General features: G+C 41.6%; 1 protein-coding gene across 1 annotated transcript in view; it reads left to right on the top strand.

The window, feature by feature from the left end:
- The window catches only part of LOC123773060 (uncharacterized), a 161,223-nt gene that overhangs the window by 72,340 nt on the left and 71,550 nt on the right, over positions 1–17,333 (top strand). The gene's annotated exons all lie outside the window — the stretch shown is intronic.

Below are 17,333 nucleotides of genomic sequence, written 5' to 3'. Positions count from 1 at the left end.
TACTCTGTGCATCAATTAGGTCATTTATAATTTGGAGTATGAGGTTCTTGCTGTCGATCTTCCAAGAGAAGTTTTCGATTGCTTGAAGAGCAGACTCTGAATCACAAAATATTATTCCTCCTCCAACTGTTTTTCAATGTACTGGTAGCTAGGTGTAATGCTGCTAGTTCTGCTTGTGTGCAGGTTAGCCAGTTGTTTAACCTGACACTGACAGTCGTTGTGCAAATATTATTTGTTTTTTTTTTTTTTTTTTTTTTATAACATATTACGTACATCTGCATTAGTGCAGCTTACCCTAGACTATATGAAGTGGAATACAGTGTGTCAAAAAAGCTAACTAGGTGATGCTAAAAAATCCCCATCACACAGGATGGTTAGTCATACAGAGGCATGTGATAAGCGATCTGCACTGGCAGGACTCCGGATGCATTTTGAGGATATCAACAACACAAGATTGAATAAGGTAGCAGTGGTAATACAAGTCCCCATCTCGCAGGATGGTTAGTCATACAGAGCCATGTGTTTAATAGCCTGCACTGGCAAATTTTGGGTATACTGTGAGGATATCTTCAAGAATACGAGAGTGAATAAAGTAATTGCAAAGCTCCAGGTACCTCATGCCAACTGGTCTGAAAGGTCTAATAACTGGGCATTCAGTGATGTAGTGCGGGAGATCATGCCGTAGTTCCTGCTCACAGAGTTTTCAACTGGAGTGCTCAGGATTGGGAGACCCGTCACCTGCAGCCACCTGCCACAGGTAACGGTAACCCAACCTGATCCTTGCAACCACTGTGTCGCACAGTCTAAGTGGACGTTTTATGCTGCCCATAGATGTAGGTTTCAGATCTGAACAAATCATAGCTTTTTATACTAGCACTTTCAGGTCGTTGGGAGTCAGTAAGTTCTTTCCTATCAGATCTGAGTGTTTGGACCAATACAGTTTTGACAGCAGAGATGGGGATACCTAGATCTAATTCAACTTCAAACTTGTTACACGCTAATTTGGCTGCAATGTCTATCTCATTATGATGGGTTATATATTATGTGTGAAGGTAATCCATACAAAGGAGATTCGAGACTCTTTACTCTGTGCATCAATTAGGTCATTTATAATTTGGAGTATGAGGTTCTTGCTGTCGATCTTCCAAGAGAAGTTTTCGATTGCTTGAAGAGCAGACTCTGAATCACAAAATATTATTCCTCCTCCAATGTTTTTCAATGTACTGGTAGCTAGGTGTAATGCTGCTAGTTCTGCTTGTGTGCAGGTTAGCCAGTTGTTTAACCTGACACTGACAGTCGTTGTGCAAATATTATTATTTTTTTTTTTTTTTTTAACATATTACGTACATCTGCATTAGTGCAGCTACCCTAGACTATATGAAGTGGAGTACAGTGTGTCAAAAAAGCTAACTAGGTGATGCTAAAAAATCCCCATCACACAGGATGGTTAGTCATACAGAGGCATGTGATAAGCGGTCTGCACTGGCAGACTCCTGGATGCATTTTGAGGATATCAACAACACAAGATTGAATAAGGTAGCAGTGGTAATACAAGTCCCCATCTCGCAGGATGGTTAGTCATACAGAGCCATGTGTTTAATAGCCTGCACTGGCAAATTTTGGGTATACTGTGAGGATATCTTCAAGAATACGAGAGTGAATAAAGTAATTGCAAAGCTCCAGGTACCTCATGCCAACTGGTCTGAAAGGTCTAATAACTGGGCATTCAGTGATGTAGTGCGGGAGATCATGCCGTAGTTCCTGCTCACAGAGTTTTTCAACTGGAGTGCTCAGGATTGGGAGACCCGTCACCTGCAGCCACCTGCCACAGGTACCGGTAACCCAACCTGATCCTTGCAACCACTGTGTCGCACAGTCTAAGTGTACGTTTTATGCTGCCCATAGATGTAGGTTTCAGATCTGAACAAATCATAGCTTTTTATACTAGCACTTTCAGGTCGTTGGGAGTCAGTAAGTTCTTTCCTATCAGATCTGAGTGTTTGGAGCAATACAGTTTTGACAGCAGAGATTGGGGATACCTAGATCTAATTCAACTTCAAACTTGTTACACGCTAATTTGGCTGCAATGTCTATCTCATTATGATGGGTTATATTTATGTGTGAAGGTATCCATACAAAGGAGATTCGAGACCCTTTACTCTGTGCATCAATTAGGTCATTTATAATTTGGAGTATGAGGTTCTTGCTGTCGATCTTCCAAGAGAAGTTTTCGATTGCTTGAAGAGCAGACTCTGAATCACAAAATATTATTCCTCCTCCAATGTTTTTCAATGTACTGGTAGCTAGGTGTAATGCTGCTAGTTCTGCTTGTGTGCAGGTTAGCCAGTTGTTTAACCTGACACTGACAGTCGTTGTGCAAATATTATTTTTTTTTTTTTTTTTTTTTTTATTAACATATTACGTACATCTGCATTAGTGCAGCTTACCCTAGACTATATGAAGTGGAATACAGTGTGTCAAAAAAGCTAACTAGGTGATGCTAAAAAATCCCCATCACACAGGATGGTTAGTCATACAGAGGCATGTGATAAGCGGTCTGCACTGGCAGACTCCGGATGCATTTTGAGGATATCAACAACACAAGATTGAATAAGGTAGCAGTGGTAATACAAGTCCCCATCTCGCAGGATGGTTAGTCATACAGAGCCATGTGTTTAATAGCCTGCACTGGCAAATTTTGGGTATACTGTGAGGATATCTTCAAGAATACGAGAGTGAATAAAGTAATTGCAAAGCTCCAGGTACCATCATGCCAACTGGTCTGAAAGGTCTAATAACTGGGCATTCAGTGATGTAGTGCGGGAGATCATGCCGTAGTTCCTGCTCACAGAGTTTTCAACTGGAGTGCTCAGGACTGGGAGACCCGTCACCTGCAGCCACCTGCCACAGGTAACGGTAACCCGACCTGATCCTTGCAACCACTGTGTCGCACAGTCTAAGTGGACGTTTTATGCTGCCCATAGATGTAGGTTTCAGATCTGACCAAATCATAGCTTTTTATACTAGCACTTTCAGGTCGTTGGGAGTCAGTAAGTTCTTTCCTATCAGATCTGAGTGTTTGGACCAATACAGTTTTGACAGCAGAGATTGGGGATACCTAGATCTAATTCAACTTCAAACTTGTTACACGCTAATTTGGCTGCAATGTCTAGTCTCATTATGATGGGTTATATTTATGTGTGAAGGTATCCATACAAAGGAGATTTCGAGACCCTTTACTCTGTGCATCAATTAGGTCATTTATAATTTGGAGTATGAGGTTCTTGCTGTCGATCTTCCAAGAGAAGTTTTCGATTGCTTGAAGAGCAGACTCTGAATCACAAAATATTATTCCTCCTCCAATGTTTTTCAATGTACTGGTAGCTAGGTGTAATGCTGCTAGTTCTGCTTGTGTGCAGGTTAGCCAGTTGTTTAACCTGACACTGACAGTCGTTGTGCAAATATTATTATTTTTTTTTTTTTATTAACATATTACGTACATCTGCATTAGTGCAGCTACCCTAGACTATATGAAGTGGAATACAGTGTGTCAAAAAAGCTAACTAGGTGATGCTAAAAAATCCCCATCACACAGGATGGTTAGTCATACAGAGGCATGTGATAAGCGGTCTGCACTGGCAGACTCCGGATGCATTTTGAGGATATCAACAACACAAGATTGAATAAGGTAGCAGTGGTAATACAAGTCCCCATCTCGCAGGATGGTTAGTCATACAGAGCCATGTGTTTAATAGCCTGCACTGGCAAATTTTGGGTATACTGTGAGGATATCTTCAAGAATACGAGAGTGAATAAAGTAATTGCAAAGCTCCAGGTACCTCATGCCAACTGGTCTGAAAGGTCTAATAACTGGGCATTCAGTGATGTAGTGCGGGAGATCATGCCGTAGTTCCTGCTCACAGAGTTTTCAACTGGAGTGCTCAGGATTGGGAGACCCGTCACCTGCAGCCACCTGCCACAGGTAACGGTAACCCAACCTGATCCTTGCAACCACTGTGTCGCACAGTCTAGTGGACGTTTTATGCTGCCCATAGATGTAGGTTTCAGATCTGAACAAATCATAGCTTTTTATACTAGCACTTTCAGGTCGTTGGGAGTCAGTAAGTTCTTTCCTATCAGATCTGAGTGTTTGGACCAATACAGTTTTGACAGCAGAGATGGGGATACCTAGATCTAATTCAACTTCAAACTTGTTACACGCTAATTTGGCTGCAATGTCTGTCTCATTATGATGGGTTATATATATGTGTGAAGCTAATCCATACAAAGGAGATTCGAGACCCTGTACTCTGTGCATCAATTAGGTCATTTATAATTTGGAGTATGAGGTTCTTGCTGTCGATCTTCCAAGAGAAGTTTTCGATTGCTTGAAGAGCAGACTCTGAATCACAAAATATTATTCCTCCTCCAATGTTTTTCAATGTACTGGTAGCTAGGTGTAATGCTGCTAGTTCTGCTTGTGTGCAGGTTAGCCAGTTGTTTAACCTGACACTGACAGTCGTTGTGCAAATATTATTTTTTTTTTTTTTTTTTTTTTATTAACATATTACGTACATCTGCATTAGTGCAGCTACCCTAGACTATATGAAGTGGAATACAGTGTGTCAAAAAAGCTAACTAGGTGATGCTAAAAAATCCCCATCACACAGGATGGTTAGTCATACAGAGGCATGTGATAAGCGGTCTGCACTGGCAGACTCCGGATGCATTTTGAGGATATCAACAACACAAGATTGAATAAGGTAGCAGTGGTAATACAAGTCCCCATCTCGCAGGATGGTTAGTCATACAGAGCCATGTGTTTAATAGCCTGCACTGGCAAATTTTGGGTATACTGTGAGGATATCTTCAAGAATACGAGAGTGAATAAAGTAATTGCAAAGCTCCAGGTACCATCATGCCAACTGGTCTGAAAGGTCTAATAACTGGGCATTCAGTGATGTAGTGCGGGAGATCATGCCGTAGTTCCTGCTCACAGAGTTTTCAACTGGAGTGCTCAGGACTGGGAGACCCGTCACCTGCAGCCACCTGCCACAGGTAACGGTAACCCGACCTGATCCTTGCAACCACTGTGTCGCACAGTCTAGTGGACGTTTTATGCTGCCCATAGATGTAGGTTTCAGATCTGAACAAATCATAGCTTTTTATACTAGCACTTTCAGGTCGTTGGGAGTCAGTAAGTTCTTTCCTATCAGATCTGAGTGTTTGGACCAATACAGTTTTGACAGCAGAGATGGGGATACCTAGATCTAATTCAACTTTAAACTTGTTACACGCTAATTTGGCTGCAATGTCTGTCTCATTATGATGGGTTATATTTATGTGTGAAGGTATCCATACAAAGGAGATTCGAGACCCTTTACTCTGTGCATCAATTAGGTCATTTATAATTTGGAGTATGAGGTTCTTGCTGTCGATCTTCCAAGAGAAGTTTTCGATTGCTTGAAGAGCAGACTCTGAATCACAAAATATTATTCCTCCTCCAATGTTTTTCAATGTACTGGTAGCTAGGTGTAATGCTGCTAGTTCTGCTTGTGTGCAGGTTAGCCAGTTGTTTAACCTGACACTGACAGTCGTTGTGCAAATATTATTTTTTTTTTTTTTTTTTTTTTAACATATTACGTACATCTGCATTAGTGCAGCTACCCTAGACTATATGAAGTGGAATACAGTGTGTCAAAAAAGCTAACTAGGTGATGCTAAAAAATCCCCATCACACAGGATGGTTAGTCATACAGAGGCATGTGATAAGCGGTCTGCACTGGCAGACTCCGGATGCATTTTGAGGATATCAACAACACAAGATTGAATAAGGTAGCAGTGGTAATACAAGTCCCCATCTCGCAGGATGGTTAGTCATACAGAGCCATGTGTTTAATAGCCTGCACTGGCAAATTTTGGGTATACTGTGAGGATATCTTCAAGAATACGAGAGTGAATAAAGTAATTGCAAAGCTCCAGGTACCACATGCCAACTGGTCTGAAAGGTCTAATAACTGGGAATTCAGTGATGTAGTGCGGGAGATCATGCCGTAGTTCCTGCTCACAGAGTTTTCAACTGGAGTGCTCAGGACTGGGAGACCCGTCACCTGCAGCCACCTGCCACAGGTAACGGTAACCCGACCTGATCCTTGCAACCACTGTGTCGCACAGTCTAGTGGACGTTTTATGCATGCCCATAGATGTAGGTTTCAGATCTGAACAAATCATAGCTTTTTATACTAGCACTTTCAGGTCGTTGGGAGTCAGTAAGTTCTTTCCTATCAGATCTGAGTGTTTGGACCAATACAGTTTTGACAGCAGAGATGGGGATACCTAGATCTAATTCAACTTTAAACTTGTTACACGCTAATTTGGCTGCAATGTCTGTCTCATTATGATGGGTTATATTTATGTGTGAAGGTATCCATACAAAGGAGATTCGAGACCCTTTACTCTGTGCATCAATTAGGTCATTTATAATTTGGAGTATGAGGTTCTTGCTGTCGATCTTCCAAGAGAAGTTTTCGATTGCTTGAAGAGCAGACTCTGAATCACAAAATATTATTCCTCCTCCAATGTTTTTCAATGTACTGGTAGCTAGGTGTAATGCTGCTAGTTCTGCTTGTGTGCAGGTTAGCCAGTTGTTAACCTGACACTGACAGTCGTTGTGCAAATATTCTTGAGGTTTTTTTTTTTTTTTTTATTAACATATTACGTACATCTGCATTAGTGCAGCTACCCTAGACTATATGAAGTGGAATACAGTGTGTCAAAAAAGCTAACTAGGTGATGCTAAAAAATCCCCATCACACAGGATGGTTAGTCATACAGAGGCATGTGATAAGCGGTCTGCACTGGCAGACTCCGGATGCATTTTGAGGATATCAACAACACAAGATTGAATAAGGTAGCAGTGGTAATACAAGTCCCCATCTCGCAGGATGGTTAGTCATACAGAGCCATGTGTTTAATAGCCTGCACTGGCAAATTTTGGGTATACTGTGAGGATATCTTCAAGAATACGAGAGTGAATAAAGTAATTGCAAAGCTCCAGGTACCTCATGCCAACTGGTCTGAAAGGTCTAATAACTGGGCATTCAGTGATGTAGTGCGGGAGATCATGCCGTAGTTCCTGCTCACAGAGTTTTCAACTGGAGTGCTCAGGATTGGGAGACCCGTCACCTGCAGCCACCTGCCACAGGTAACGGTAACCCAACCTGATCCTTGCAACCACTGTGTCGCACAGTCTAGTGGACGTTTTATGCTGCCCATAGATGTAGGTTTCAGATCTGAACAAATCATAGCTTTTAATACTAGCACTTTCAGGTCGTTGGGAGTCAGTAAGTTCTTTCCTATCAGATCTGAGTGTTTGGACCAATACAGTTTTGACAGCAGAGATGGGGATACCTAGATCTAATTCAACTTTAAACTTGTTACACGCTAATTTGGCTGCAATGTCTGTCTCATTATGATGGGTTATATTTATGTGTGAAGGTATCCATACAAAGGAGATTCGAGACCCTTTACTCTGTGCATCAATTAGGTCATTTATAATTTGGAGTATGAGGTTCTTGCTGTCGATCTTCCAAGAGAAGTTTTCGATTGCTTGAAGAGCAGACTGAATCACAAAATATTATTCCTCCTCCAATGTTTTTCAATGTACTGGTAGCTAGGTGTAATGCTGCTAGTTCTGCTTGTGTGCAGGTTAGCCAGTTGTTTAACCTGACACTGACAGTCGTTGTGCAAATATTATTTTTTTTTTTTAACATATTACGTACATCTGCATTAGTGCAGCTACCCTAGACTATATGAAGTGGAATACAGTGTGTCAAAAAAGCTAACTAGGTGATGCTAAAAAATCCCCATCACACAGGATGGTTAGTCATACAGAGGCATGTGATAAGCGGTCTGCACTGGCAGACTCCGGATGCATTTTGAGGATATCAACAACACAAGATTGAATAAGGTAGCAGTGGTAATACAAGTCCCCATCTCGCAGGATGGTTAGTCATACAGAGCCATGTGTTTAATAGCCTGCACTGGCAAATTTTGGGTATACTGTGAGGATATCTTCAAGAATACGAGAGTGAATAAAGTAATTGCAAAGCTCCAGGTACCTCATGCCAACTGGTCTGAAAGGTCTAATAACTGGGCATTCAGTGATGTAGTGCGGGAGATCATGCCGTAGTTCCTGCTCACAGAGTTTTCAACTGGAGTGCTCAGGATTGGGAGACCCGTCACCTGCAGCCACCTGCCACAGGTAACGGTAACCCAACCTGATCCTTGCAACCACTGTGTCGCACAGTCTAGTGGACGTTTTATGCTGCCCATAGATGTAGGTTTCAGATCTGAACAAATCATAGCTTTTTATACTAGCACTTTCAGGTCGTTGGGAGTCAGTAAGTTCTTTCCTATCAGATCTGAGTGTTTGGACCAATACAGTTTTGACAGCAGAGATGGGGATACCTAGATCTAATTCAACTTCAAACTTGTTACACGCTAATTTGGCTGCAATGTCTGTCTCATTATGATGGGTTATATATATGTGTGAAGCAATCCATACAAAGGAGATTCGAGACCCTGTACTCTGTGCATCAATTAGGTCATTTATAATTTGGAGTATGAGGTTCTTGCTGTCGATCTTCCAAGAGAAGTTTTCGATTGCTTGAAGAGCAGACTCTGAATCACAAAATATTATTCCTCCTCCAATGTTTTTCAATGTACTGGTAGCTAGGTGTAATGCTGCTAGTTCTGCTTGTGTGCAGGTTAGCCACTTGTTTAACCTGACACTGACAGTCGTTGTGCAAATATTATTTTTTTTTTTTTTTTTAACAGTATTACGTACATCTGCATTAGTGCAGCTACCCTAGACTATATGAAGTGGAATACAGTGTGTCAAAAAAGCTAACTAGGTGATGCTAAAAAATCCCCATCACACAGGATGGTTAGTCATACAGAGGCATGTGATAAGCGGTCTGCACTGGCAGACTCCTGGATGCATTTTGAGGATATCAACAACACAAGATTGAATAAGGTAGCAGTGGTAATACAAGTCCCCATCTCGCAGGATGGTTAGTCATACAGAGCCATGTGTTTAATAGCCTGCACTGGCAAATTTTGGGTATACTGTGAGGATATCTTCAAGAATACGAGAGTGAATAAAGTAATTGCAAAGCTCCAGGTACCTCATGCCAACTGGTCTGAAAGGTCTAATAACTGGGCATTCAGTGATGTAGTGCGGGAGATCATGCCGTAGTTCCTGCTCACAGAGTTTTCAACTGGAGTGCTCAGGATTGGGAGACCCGTCACCTGCAGCCACCTGCCACAGGTAACGGTAACCCAACCTGATCCTTGCAACCACTGTGTCGCACAGTCTAGTGGACGTTTTATGCTGCCCATAGATGTAGGTTTCAGATCTGAACAAATCATAGCTTTTTATACTAGCACTTTCAGGTCGTTGGGAGTCAGTAAGTTCTTTCCTATCAGATCTGAGTGTTTGGACCAATACAGTTTTGACAGCAGAGATGGGGATACCTAGATCTAATTCAACTTCAAACTTGTTACACGCTAATTTGGCTGCAATGTCTGTCTCATTATGATGGGTTATATATATGTGTGAAGCAATCCATACAAAGGAGATTCGAGACCCTGTACTCTGTGCATCAATTAGGTCATTTATAATTTGGAGTATGAGGTTCTTGCTGTCGATCTTCCAAGAGAAGTTTTCGATTGCTTGAAGAGCAGACTCTGAATCACAAAATATTATTCCTCCTCCAATGTTTTTCAATGTACTGGTAGCTAGGTGTAATGCTGCTAGTTCTGCTTGTGTGCAGGTTAGCCACTTGTTTAACCTGACACTGACAGTCGTTGTGCAAATATTATTTTTTTTTTTTTTAACATATTACGTACATCTGCATTAGTGCAGCTACCCTAGACTATATGAAGTGGAATACAGTGTGTCAAAAAAGCTAACTAGGTGATGCTAAAAAATCCCCATCACACAGGATGGTTAGTCATACAGAGGCATGTGATAAGCGGTCTGCACTGGCAGACTCCGGATGCATTTTGAGGATATCAACAACACAAGATTGAATAAGGTAGCAGTGGTAATACAAGTCCCCATCTCGCAGGATGGTTAGTCATACAGAGCCATGTGTTTAATAGCCTGCACTGGCAAATTTTGGGTATACTGTGAGGATATCTTCAAGAATACGAGAGTGAATAAAGTAATTGCAAAGCTCCAGGTACCACATGCCAACTGGTCTGAAAGGTCTAATAACTGGGAATTCAGTGATGTAGTGCGGGAGATCATGCCGTAGTTCCTGCTCACAGAGTTTTCAACTGGAGTGCTCAGGATTGGGAGACCCGTCACCTGCAGCCACCTGCCACAGGTAACGGTAACCCGACCTGATCCTTGCAACCACTGTGTCGCACAGTCTAGTGGACGTTTTATGCTGCCCATAGATGTAGGTTTCAGATCTGAACAAATCATAGCTTTTTATACTAGCACTTTCAGGTCGTTGGGAGTCAGTAAGTTCTTTCCTATCAGATCTGAGTGCTTGGACCAATACAGTTTTGACAGCAGAGATGGGGATACCTAGATCTAATTCAACTTTAAACTTGTTACACGCTAATTTGGCTGCAATGTCTGTCTCATTATGATGGGTTATATTTATGTGTGAAGGTATCCATACAAAGGAGATTCGAGACCCTTTACTCTGTGCATCAATTAGGTCATTTATAATTTGGAGTATGAGGTTCTTGCTGTCGATCTTCCAAGAGAAGTTTTCGATTGCTTGAAGAGCAGACTCTGAATCACAAAATATTATTCCTCCTCCAATGTTTTTCAATGTACTGGTAGCTAGGTGTAATGCTGCTAGTTCTGCTTGTGTGCAGGTTAGCCAGTTGTTTAACCTGACACTGACAGTCGTTGTGCAAATATTATTATTTTTTTAACATATTACGTACATCTGCATTAGTGCAGCTACCCTAGACTATATGAAGTGGAATACAGTGTGTCAAAAAAGCTAACTAGGTGATGCTAAAAAATCCCCATCACACAGGATGGTTAGTCATACAGAGGCATGTGATAAGCGGTCTGCACTGGCAGACTCCGGATGCATTTTGAGGATATCAACAACACAAGATTGAATAAGGTAGCATGTGGTAATACAAGTCCCCATCTCGCAGGATGGTTAGTCATACAGAGCCATGTGTTTAATAGCCTGCACTGGCAAATTTTGGGTATACTGTGAGGATATCTTCAAGAATACGAGAGTGAATAAAGTAATTGCAAAGCTCCAGGTACCTCATGCCAACTGGTCTGAAAGGTCTAATAACTGGGCATTCAGTGATGTAGTGCGGGAGATCATGCCGTAGTTCCTGCTCACAGAGTTTTCAACTGGAGAGCTCAGGATTGGGAGACCCGTCACCTGCAGCCACCTGCCACAGGTAACGGTAACCCAACCTGATCCTTGCAACCACTGTGTCGCACAGTCTAGTGGACGTTTTATGCTGCCCATAGATGTAGGTTTCAGATCTGAACAAATCATAGCTTTTAATACTAGCACTTTCAGGTCGTTGGGAGTCAGTAAGTTCTTTCCTATCAGATCTGAGTGTTTGGACCAATACAGTTTTGACAGCAGAGATGGGGATACCTAGATCTAATTCAACTTTAAACTTGTTACACGCTAATTTGGCTGCAATGTCTGTCTCATTATGATGGGTTATATTTATGTGTGAAGGTATCCATACAAAGGAGATTCGAGACCCTTTACTCTGTGCATCAATTAGGTCATTTATAATTTGGAGTATGAGGTTCTTGCTGTCGATCTTCCAAGAGAAGTTTTCGATTGCTTGAAGAGCAGACTCTGAATCACAAAATATTATTCCTCCTCCAATGTTTTTCAATGTACTGGTAGCTAGGTGTAATGCTGCTAGTTCTGCTTGTGTGCAGGTTAGCCAGTTGTTTAACCTGACACTGACAGTCGTTGTGCAAATATTATTCTTGAGGTTTTTTTTTTTTTTTTTATTAACATATTACGTACATCTGCATTAGTGCAGCTTACCCTAGACTATATGAAGTGGAATACAGTGTGTCAAAAAAGCTAACTAGGTGATGCTAAAAAATCCCCATCACACAGGATGGTTAGTCATACAGAGGCATGTGATAAGCGGTCTGCACTGGCAGACTCCGGATGCATTTTGAGGATATCAACAACACAAGATTGAATAAGGTAGCATGTGGTAATACAAGTCCCCATCTCGCAGGATGGTTAGTCATACAGAGCCATGTGTTTAATAGCCTGCACTGGCAAATTTTGGGTATACTGTGAGGATATCTTCAAGAATACGAGAGTGAATAAAGTAATTGCAAAGCTCCAGGTACCTCATGCCAACTGGTCTGAAAGGTCTAATAACTGGGCATTCAGTGATGTAGTGCGGGAGATCATGCCGTAGTTCCTGCTCACAGAGTTTTCAACTGGAGTGCTCAGGATTGGGAGACCCGTCACCTGCAGCCACCTGCCACAGGTAACGGTAACCCAACCTGATCCTTGCAACCACTGTGTCGCACAGTCTAGTGGACGTTTTATGCTGCCCATAGATGTAGGTTTCAGATCTGAACAAATCATAGCTTTTTATACTAGCACTTTCAGGTCGTTGGGAGTCAGTAAGTTCTTTCCTATCAGATCTGAGTGTTTGGACCAATACAGTTTTGACAGCAGAGATTGGGGATACCTAGATCTAATTCAACTTCAAACTTGTTACACGCTAATTTGGCTGCAATGTCTATCTCATTATGATGGGTTATATTTATGTGTGAAGGTAATCCATACAAAGGAGATTTGAGACTCCTTTACTCTGTGCATCAATTAGGTCATTTATAATTTGGAGTATGAGGTTCTTGCTGTCGATCTTCCAAGAGAAGTTTTCGATTGCTTGAAGAGCAGACTCTGAATCACAAAATATTATTCCTCCTCCAATGTTTTTCAATGTACTGGTAGCTAGGTGTAATGCTGCTAGTTCTGCTTGTGTGGAGGTTAGCCAGTGTTTAACCTGACACTGACAGTCGTTGTGCAAATATTATTTCTTGAGGTTTTTTTTTTTTTTTATTAACATATTACGTACATCTGCATTAGTGCAGCTACCCTAGACTATATGAAGTGGAAGTACAGTGTGTCAAAAAAGCTAACTAGGTGATGCTAAAAAATCCCCATCACACAGGATGGTTAGTCATACAGAGGCATGTGATAAGTGGTCTGCACTGGCAGACTCCGGATGCATTTTGAGGATATCAACAACACAAGATTGAATAAGGTAGCAGTGGTAATACAAGTCCCCATCTCGCAGGATGGTTAGTCATACAGAGCCATATGTGTTTAATAGCCTGCACTGGCAAATTTTGGGTATACTGTGAGGATATCTTCAAGAATACGAGAGTGAATAAAGTAATTGCAAAGCTCCAGGTACCTCATGCCAACTGGTCTGAAAGGTCTAATAACTGGGCATTCAGTGATGTAGTGCGGGAGATCATGCCGTAGTTCCTGCTCACAGAGTTTTTCAACTGGAGTGCTCAGGATTGGGAGACCCGTCACCTGCAGCCACCTGCCACAGGTAACGGTAACCCAACCTGATCCTTGCAACCACTGTGTCGCACCGTCTAGTGGACGTTTTATGCTGCCCATAGATGTAGGTTTCAGATCATGAACAAATCATAGCTTTTTATACTAGCACTTTCAGGTCGTTGGGAGTCAGTGAAGTTCTTTCCTATCAGATCTGAGTGTTTGGACCAATACAGTTTTGACAGCAGAGATGGGATACCTAGATCTAATTCAACTTCAAACTTGTTACACGCTAATTTGGCTGCAATGTCTATCTCATTATGATGGGTTATATTTATGTGTGAAGGTATCCATACAAAGGAGATTCGAGACCCTTTACTCTGTGCATCAATTAGGTCATTTATAATTTGGAGTATGAGGTTCTTGCTGTCGATCTTCCAAGAGAAGTTTTCGATTGCTTGAAGAGCAGACTCTGAATCACAAAATATTATTCCTCTTCCAATGTTTTTCAATGTACTGGTAGCTAGGTGTAATGCTGCTAGTTCTGCTTGTGTGCAGGTTAGCCAGTTGTTTAACCTGACACTGACAGTCGTTGTGCAAATATTATTTCTTGTTTTTTTTTTTTTTTTTTTTTTTATTAACATATTACGTACATCTGCATTAGTGCAGCTACCCTAGACTATATGAAGTGGAGTACAGTGTGTCAAAAAAGCTAACTAGGTGATGCTAAAAAATCCCCATCACACAGGATGGTTAGTCATACAGAGGCATGTGATAAGCGGTCTGCACTGGCAGACTCCGGATGCATTTTGAGGATATCAACAACACAAGATTGAATAAGGTAGCAGTGGTAATACAAGTCCCCATCTCGCAGGATGGTTAGTCATACAGAGCCATGTGTTTAATAGCCTGCACTGGCAAATTTTGGGTATACTGTGAGGATATCTTCAAGAATACGAGAGTGAATAAAGTAATTGCAAAGCTCCAGGTACCTCATGCCAACTGGTCTGAAAGGTCTAATAACTGGGCATTCAGTGATGTAGTGCGGGAGATCATGCCGTAGTTCCTGCTCACAGAGTTTTCAACTGGAGTGCTCAGGACTGGGAGACCCGTCACCTGCAGCCACCTGCCACAGGTAACGGTAACCCAACCTGATCCTTGCAACCACTGTGTCGCAGTCTAATGGACGTTTTATGCTGCCCATAGATGTAGGTTTCAGATCTGAACAAATCATAGCTTTTTATACTAGCACTTTCAGGTCGTTGGGAGTCAGTAAGTTCTTTCCTATCAGATCTGAGTGTTTGGACCAATACAGTTTTGACAGCAGAGATTGGGGATACCTAGATCTAATTCAACTTCAAACTTGTTACACGCTAATTTGGCTGCAATGTCTATCTCATTATGATGGGTTATATTTATGTGTGAAGGTATCCATACAAAGGAGATTCGAGACTCTTTACTCTGTGCATCAATTAGGTCATTTATAATTTGGAGTATGAGGTTCTTGCTGTCGATCTTCCAAGAGAAGTTTTCGATTGCTTGAAGAGCAGACTCTGAATCACAAAATATTATTCCTCCTCCAATGTTTTTCAATGTACTGGTAGCTAGGTGTAATGCTGCTAGTTCTGCTTGTGTGGAGGTTAGCCAGTTGTTTAACCTGACACTGACAGTCGTTGTGCAAATATTATTTCTTGAGGTTTTTTTTTTTTTTATTAACATATTACGTACATCTGCATTAGTGCAGCTACCCTAGACTATATGAAGTGGAATACAGTGTGTCAAAAAAGCTAACTAGGTGATGCTAAAAAATCTCCATCACACAGGATGGTTAGTCATACAGAGGCATGTGATAAGCGGTCTGCACTGGCAGACTCCGGATGCATTTTGAGGATATCAACAACACAAGATTGAATAAGGTAGCAGTGGTAATACAAGTCCCCATCTCGCAGGATGGTTAGTCATACAGAGCCATGTGTTTAATAGCCTGCACTGGCAAATTTTGGGTATACTGTGAGGATATCTTCAAGAATACGAGAGTGAATAAAGTAATTGCAAAGCTCCAGGTACCTCATGCCAACTGGTCTGAAAGGTCTAATAACTGGGCATTCAGTGATGTAGTGCGGGAGATCATGCCGTAGTTCCTGCTCACAGAGTTTTCAACTGGAGTGCTCAGGATTGGGAGACCCGTCACCTGCAGCCACCTGCCACAGGTAACGGTAACCCAACCTGATCCTTGCAACCACTGTGTCGCACAGTCTAGTGGACGTTTTATGCTGCCCATAGATGTAGGTTTCAGATCTGAACAAATCATAGCTTTTAATACTAGCACTTTCAGGTCGTTGGGAGTCAGTAAGTTCTTTCCTATCAGATCTGAGTGTTTGGACCAATACAGTTTTGACAGCAGAGATGGGATACCTAGATCTAATTCAACTTCAAACTTGTTACACGCTAATTTGGCTGCAATGTCTATCTCATTATGATGGGTTATATTTATGTGTGAAGGTATCCATACAAAGGAGATTCGAGACCCTTTACTCTGTGCATCAATTAGGTCATTTATAATTTGGAGTATGAGGTTCTTGCTGTCGATCTTCCAAGAGAAGTTTTCGATTGCTTGAAGAGCAGACTCTGAATCACAAAATATTATTCCTCTTCCAATGTTTTTTCAATGTACTGGTAGCTAGGTGTAATGCTGCTAGTTCTGCTTGTGTGCAGGTTAGCCAGTTGTTTAACCTGACACTGACAGTCGTTGTGCAAATATTATTATTTTTTTTTTTTTTATTAACATATTACGTACATCTGCATTAGTGCAGCTACCCTAGACTATATGAAGTGGAGTACAGTGTGTCAAAAAAGCTAACTAGGTGATGCTAAAAAATCCCCATCACACAGGATGGTTAGTCATACAGAGGCATGTGATAAGCGGTCTGCACTGGCAGACTCCGGATGCATTTTGAGGATATCAACAACACAAGATTGAATAAGGTAGCAGTGGTAATACAAGTCTCCATCTCGCAGGATGGTTAGTCATACAGAGCCATGTGTTTAATAGCCTGCACTGGCAAATTTTGGGTATACTGTGAGGATATCTTCAAGAATACGAGAGTGAATAAAGTAATTGCAAAGCTCCGGGTACCTCATGCCAACTGGTCTGAAAGGTCTAATAACTGGGCATTCAGTGATGTAGTGCGGGAGATCATGCCGTAGTTCCTGCTCACAGAGTTTTCAACTGGAGTGCTCAGGATTGGGAGACCCGTCACCTGCAGCCACCTGCCACAGGTAACGGTAACCCAACCTGATCCTTGCAACCACTGTGTCGCACAGTCTAGTGGACGTTTTATGCTGCCCATAGATGTAGGTTTCAGATCTGAACAAATCATAGCTTTTTATACTAGCACTTTCAGGTCGTTGGGAGTCAGTAAGTTCTTTCCTATCAGATCTGAGTGTTTGGACCAATACGGTTTTGACAGCAGAGATGGGGATACCTAGATCTAATTCAACTTCAAACTCGTTACACGCTAATTTGGCTGCAATGTCTGTCTCATTATGATGGGTTATATATATGTGTGAAGCAATCCATACAAAGGAGATTCGAGACCCTGTACTCTGTGCATCAATTAGGTCATTTATAATTTGGAGTATGAGGTTCTTGCTGTCGATCTTCCAAGAGAAGTTTTCGATTGCTTGAAGAGCAGACTCTGAATCACAAAATATTATTCCTCCTCCAATGTTTTTCAATGTACTGGTAGCTAGGTGTAATGCTGCTAG

This window comes from Procambarus clarkii, chromosome 81 (assembly GCF_040958095.1).
Source record: "Procambarus clarkii isolate CNS0578487 chromosome 81, FALCON_Pclarkii_2.0, whole genome shotgun sequence".
In the NCBI taxonomy this organism is placed as follows: Eukaryota; Metazoa; Arthropoda; class Malacostraca; order Decapoda; family Cambaridae; genus Procambarus; species Procambarus clarkii.
The sequence above is the reverse complement of the archived record's forward strand: the minus strand, read 5'-3'. Positions and strand labels throughout refer to the sequence as shown.